The sequence below is a fragment of the Dama dama genome, unplaced genomic scaffold, assembly GCF_033118175.1.
Source record: "Dama dama isolate Ldn47 unplaced genomic scaffold, ASM3311817v1 ptg000020l, whole genome shotgun sequence".
In the NCBI taxonomy this organism is placed as follows: Eukaryota; Metazoa; Chordata; class Mammalia; order Artiodactyla; family Cervidae; genus Dama; species Dama dama.
In genome coordinates this window covers 3,985,312-3,991,019 of record NW_026870875.1, presented here as the reverse complement: position 1 = coordinate 3,991,019, position 5,708 = coordinate 3,985,312, and positions in this window count along the sequence as shown.

Below are 5,708 nucleotides of genomic sequence, written 5' to 3'. Positions count from 1 at the left end.
TTTCATGCTCCTAATATATTTCACTCCTTTTGAAGCTCTTCATATTTTTCACACCTTTTCAGGCTCTTCATGTTTTGCCACACCACTTCATGCTTCTATTTTTCAGCTCGTTTCATGCTCCTCATGTATTTCACACCTTTTGAAGCTCTTCATATTTTTCACACCTTTTCACTCTCTTCATGTTTTCAACACCATTTCATGCCGCATCTATTTTTCAGACCGTTTCATGCTCCTCATATTTTTGACACCTTTAGAAGCTCTTCATATTTTTCACACCTTTTCAGGCTCTTCATGTTTCTCAACACAGCTTCATGCTCCTCCTATTTTTCAGACCCTTTCCTTCTCCTCATATTTTTGACACCTTTTGAAGCTCTTCATATATTTCACACCTTTTCAGTCTCTTCTTTTTTTTCAACACCACTTCATGCTCCTCCTATTTTTCAGACCGTTTTAAGCTCATCTCATTTTTGACACCTTTTGAAGCTCTTCATATATTTCACCCCATTTCAGGCTTTTCATGTTTTTGAACACCGCTTCATGCTCCTATTTCTCAGACCGTTTCATGCTCCTCTTATTTTTGACACCTTTTGAAACTCTTCATATTTTTCACAATTTTTCAGGCTCTTCCTGTTTTTGAACACCGCTTCATGCTCCTCCTATTTTTCAGACCGTTTCATGCTCCTCATATTTTTGACACCATTTGAAGCTCTTCATATTTCTCACAGCTTTTCAGGTTCTTCATGTTTTTCAACACCGCTTCATGCTCCTCCTATTTTTCAGAACGTTTCATGCTCATCTCATTTTTGCCACCTTTTGAAGCTCGTCATATTTTACCACATCTTTTGAAGCTCTTCGTATTTTTCACACGTTTTCAGGCTCTTCATGTTTTTGAACACCGTTTCATGCTGCTCCTATTTTTCAGACCGTTTAATGCTCCTCATATTTTTGACATTTTTTGAAGCTCTTCATATTTTTCGCACCTTTTCAGGCTCTTCATGTTTTTGAACACCGCTTCATGCTCCTGCTATTTTTCAGCCCGTTTCATACTCCTCCTATTTTTCACACCTTTTGAAGCTCTTTATATTTTTCACACCTTTTCAGGCTCTTCATGTTTTTGAACACCGCTTGATGCTCCTCCTATTTTTCAGACTTTTTCATGCTGCTCATGTATTTCACACGTTTTGAAGCTCTTCATATTTTTCACACCTTTTCAACCTCTTCATGATTGTGAACATCACTTCATGATCCTCCTATTTTACAGAATGTTTCATGCTCCTCATATTTTTGACAACTTTTGAAGCTTTTCATATTTTTCACAACTTTTCAGGGTCTTCATGTTTTTGAACAGAGCTTCATGCTTCTCCTATTTTTCAGACCGTATCATACTCGTCATATTTTTCACACCTTTTGAACCTCTTCATATTTTTCACACCTTTTCAGTCTCTTCATGTTTTTCAACACAACTTCATGCTCATCCTATTTTCCAGACCGTTTCATGTTCCTCATGTATTTTACACCTTTTGAAGCTCTTCATATTTTTCACACCTTTTCAGGCTCTTCATGCATTTGAACACCCTTTCATGCTCCTCCTTTTTTTCAGACCGTTTCATGCTCCTCATAGTTTTGACACCTTTTGAAGCTCTTCATATTTTTCACACCTTTTCAGGTTCTTCATGTTTTTCAACACCGCTTCATGCTCCTCCTATTTTTCAGACCGTTTCATGCTCCTCATATTTTTGACACCTTTTGAAGCTCTTAATATATTTCACACCTTTTCAGACTCTTCATGATTTCCAACACCGCTTCATGCTCCTCATATTTTTCAGACCGTTTCATGCTCATCTCATTTTTGTCACCTTTTGAAGCTCTTCATATTTTTCACAGCTATTCAGTCTCTTCATGTTTTTAAACACCTCTTCATGCTCCTCCTATTTTTCAGACCGATTCATGCTCCTCCTGTATTTCACACCTTTTGAAGCTCTTCATATTTTACCCACCTTTTCAGGCTCTTCATGTTTTTCAACACCGTTTCATGCTCCTCATATATTTCCAACCGTTTGAAACTCTTCATATATTTCACAACTTTTCAGGCTCTTCATGTTTTTGAACACGGTTTCATGCTCCTCCTATTTTTAAGACAGTTTCATGCTCCTCATGTATTTCACACCTTTTAAAGCTCTTCATATTTTTCACACCTTTTCAGGCTCCCCATGTTTTTCAACCCGGCTTCATGATCCTACTCTTTTTCAGACCGTTTCATGCTCCTCATATTTTTGACACCTTTTGAAGCTCTTCATATTTTTCACACCTTTTCAGGCTCTTCATGTTTTTCAAAGCCACTTCATGCTTCTCCTATTTTTTAGACCGTTTCATGCTCCTCTCATTTCTGACACCTTTTGAAGCTCTTCATATATTTCACACATTTTCAGGCTCTTCATGTTTGTCAACACCACTTCATGCTCCTCCTATTTTTCAGACCGTTTCATGCTCCTCATGTATTTCACACCTTTTGAAGCTCTTTATATTTTTCACACCTTTTTAGGCTCTTCATGTTTTTGAACACGATTTCAGGCTCCTCCTATTTTTCGGACTGTTTCATGCTCATCTCATTTTTGACACCTTTTGAAGCTCTTCATATTTTTCACACCTTTTGAATCTCTTCATATTTCTCAAACGTTTTCAGGCTCTTCATGTTTTTCAACACCCCTTCTTGCTCATCCTATTTTTCAGACCGTTTCATGTTTCTATCATTTCTGACAACTTTTGAAGCTCTTCATATATTTCACACATTTTCAGGCTCTTCATGTTTTTCAACACCACTTCATGCTCCTCCTATTTTTCAGACCGTTTCATGCTCATCTCACTTTTGACCCATTTTGAAGCTCTTCATATTTTCCACACCTTTTGAAGCTCTTCATATTTTTCATATTTTTGAAGCTCTTCATATTTTCACACGTTTTCAGACTCTTCATGTTTTTCAAAACCGCTTCATGCTCCTCCTATTTTTCAGAGAGTTTCATGCTCCTCATGTATTTCACACCTTTTGAAGCTCTTCATATTTTCCACACCTTTTCAGGCTGTTCATGTTTTTGAACACCGTTTCATGCTGCTCCTATTTTTCAGACCGTTTAATGCTCCTCATATTTTTGACATTTTTTGAAGCTCTTCATATTTTTCGCACCTTTTCAGGCTCTTCATGTATTTGAACACCGCTTCATGCTCCTGCTATTTTTCAGCCCGTTTCATGCTCCTCCTATTTTTCACACCTTTTGAAGCTCTTCATATTTTTCACACCTTTTCAGGCTCTTCATGTTTTTGAACACCGCTTGATGCTCCTCCTATTTTTCAGACATTTTCATGCTCCTCATGTATTTCACACGTTTTGAAGCTCTTCATATTTTTCACACCTTTTCAACCTCTTCATGATTGTGAACATCACTTCATGATCCTCCTATTTTTCAGAATGTTTCATGCTCCTCATATTTTTGACAACTTTTGAAGCTTTTCATATTTTTCACAACTTTTCAGGGTCTTCATGGTTTTGAACAGAGCTTCATGCTTCTTCTATTTTTCAGACCATATCATACTCGTCATATTTTTCACACCTTTTGAACCTCTTCATATTTTTCACACCTTTTCAGTCTCTTCATGTTTTTCAACACAACTTCATGCTCATCCTATTTTCCAGACCGTTTCATGTTCCTCATGTATTTTACACCTTTTGAAGCTCTTCATATTTTTCACACCTTTTCAGGCTCTTCATGCATTTGAACACCCTTTCATGCTCCTCCTTTTTTTCAGACCGTTTCATGCTCCTCATAGTTTTGACACCTTTTGAAGCTCTTCATATTTTTCACACCTTTTCAGGTTCTTCATGTTTTTCAACACCGCTTCATGCTCCTCCTATTTTTCAGACCGTTTCATGCTCCTCATATTTTTGACACCTTTTGAAGCTCTTAATATATTTCACACCTTTTCAGACTCTTCATGATTTCCAACACCGCTTCATGCTCCTCATATTTTTCAGACCGTTTCATGCTCATCTCATTTTTGTCACCTTTTGAAGCTCTTCATATTTTTCACACCTATTCAGTCTCTTCATGTTTTTAAACACCTCTTCATGCTCCTCCTATTTTTCAGACCGATTCATGCTCCTCCTGTATTTCACACCTTTTGAAGCTCTTCATATTTTACCCACCTTTTCGGGCTCTTCATGTTTTTCAACATAACTTCCTGCTCCTCCAATTTTCCAGACCGTTTCATGCTCATCTCATTTTTGACACCTTTTGAAGCTCTTCATATTTCTCACAACTTTTAAGCTCTTCATGTTTTTCACACGTTTTCAGGCTCTTCATGTTTTTCAAAACCGATTCATGCTCCTCCTATGTTTCAGACCGTTTCATGCTCCTCATATTTTGACACCTTTTGAAGCTCTTCATATTTTTCACACCTTTTCAGGCTCCCCATGTTTTTCAACACCGATTCATGCTCGTCCTATTTTCCAGACCGTTCCATGCTCGTCTCATTTTTGACACCTTTTGAAGCTCTTCATATTTCTCACAACTTTTAAGCTCTTCATGTTTTTCACACGTTTTCAGGCTCTTCATGTTTTTCAACACGGTTTCATGCTCCTCCCATTTTTCAGACCGTTTCATGCTCCTCATATTTTTGACACCTTTTGAAGCTCTTCATATATTTCACACGTTTTCAGGCTCTTGATGTTTTTCAACACCACTTCATGCTTCTCCTCTTTTTCAGACCGTTTTATGCTCCTCGTATTTTTCACACCTTTTGAAGCTCTTCATATTTTTCACCTTTTTAGGCTCTTCATGTTTTTGAACACGGTTTCATGCTCCTTCTATTTTTCAAACTGTGTCATGCTCATCTCATTTTTAACAACTTTTGAAGCTCTTCATATTTTTCACACCTTTTGAAGCTCTTCATATTTCTCAAACGTTTTCAGGCTCTTCATGTTTTTCAACACCCCTTCTTGCTCATCCTATTTTTCAGACCGTTTCATGTTTCTATCATTTCTGACAACTTTTGAAGCTCTTCATATATTTCACACATTTTCAGGCTCTTCATGTTTTTCAACACCACTTCATGCTCCTCCTATTTTTCAGACCGTTTCATGCTCATCTCACTTTTGACACATTTTGAAGCTCTTCATATTTTCCACACCTTTTGAAGCTCTTCATATTTTTCATATTTTTGAAGCTCTTCATATTTTCACACGTTTTCAGACTCTTCATGTTTTTCAAAACCGCTTCATGCTCCTCCTATTTTTCAGAGAGTTTCATGCTCCTCATGTATTTCACACCTTTTGAAGCTCTTCATATATTTCACACATTTTCAGGCTCTTCATGTTTTTCAACACCCCTTCTTGCCTATCCTATTTTTCAGACCGTTTCATGCTTCTCTCATTTCGGACACATTTTGAAGCTCTTCATATATTTCACACATTTTCAGGCTCTTCATGTTTTTCAACACAACTTCATGCTCCTCCTATTTTTCAGACCGTTTCATACTCATCTCGCTTTTGACACATTTTGAAGCTCTTCCTATTTTCCACACCTTTTGAAGCTCTTCATATTTTTCAAACGTTTTCAGTCTCTTAATCTTTTTCAACACCGCTTCTTGCTCCTCCTATTTTTCGGACCGTTTCATGCTCCTCATATTTTTGACACGTTTTGAAGCTCTTCATATAT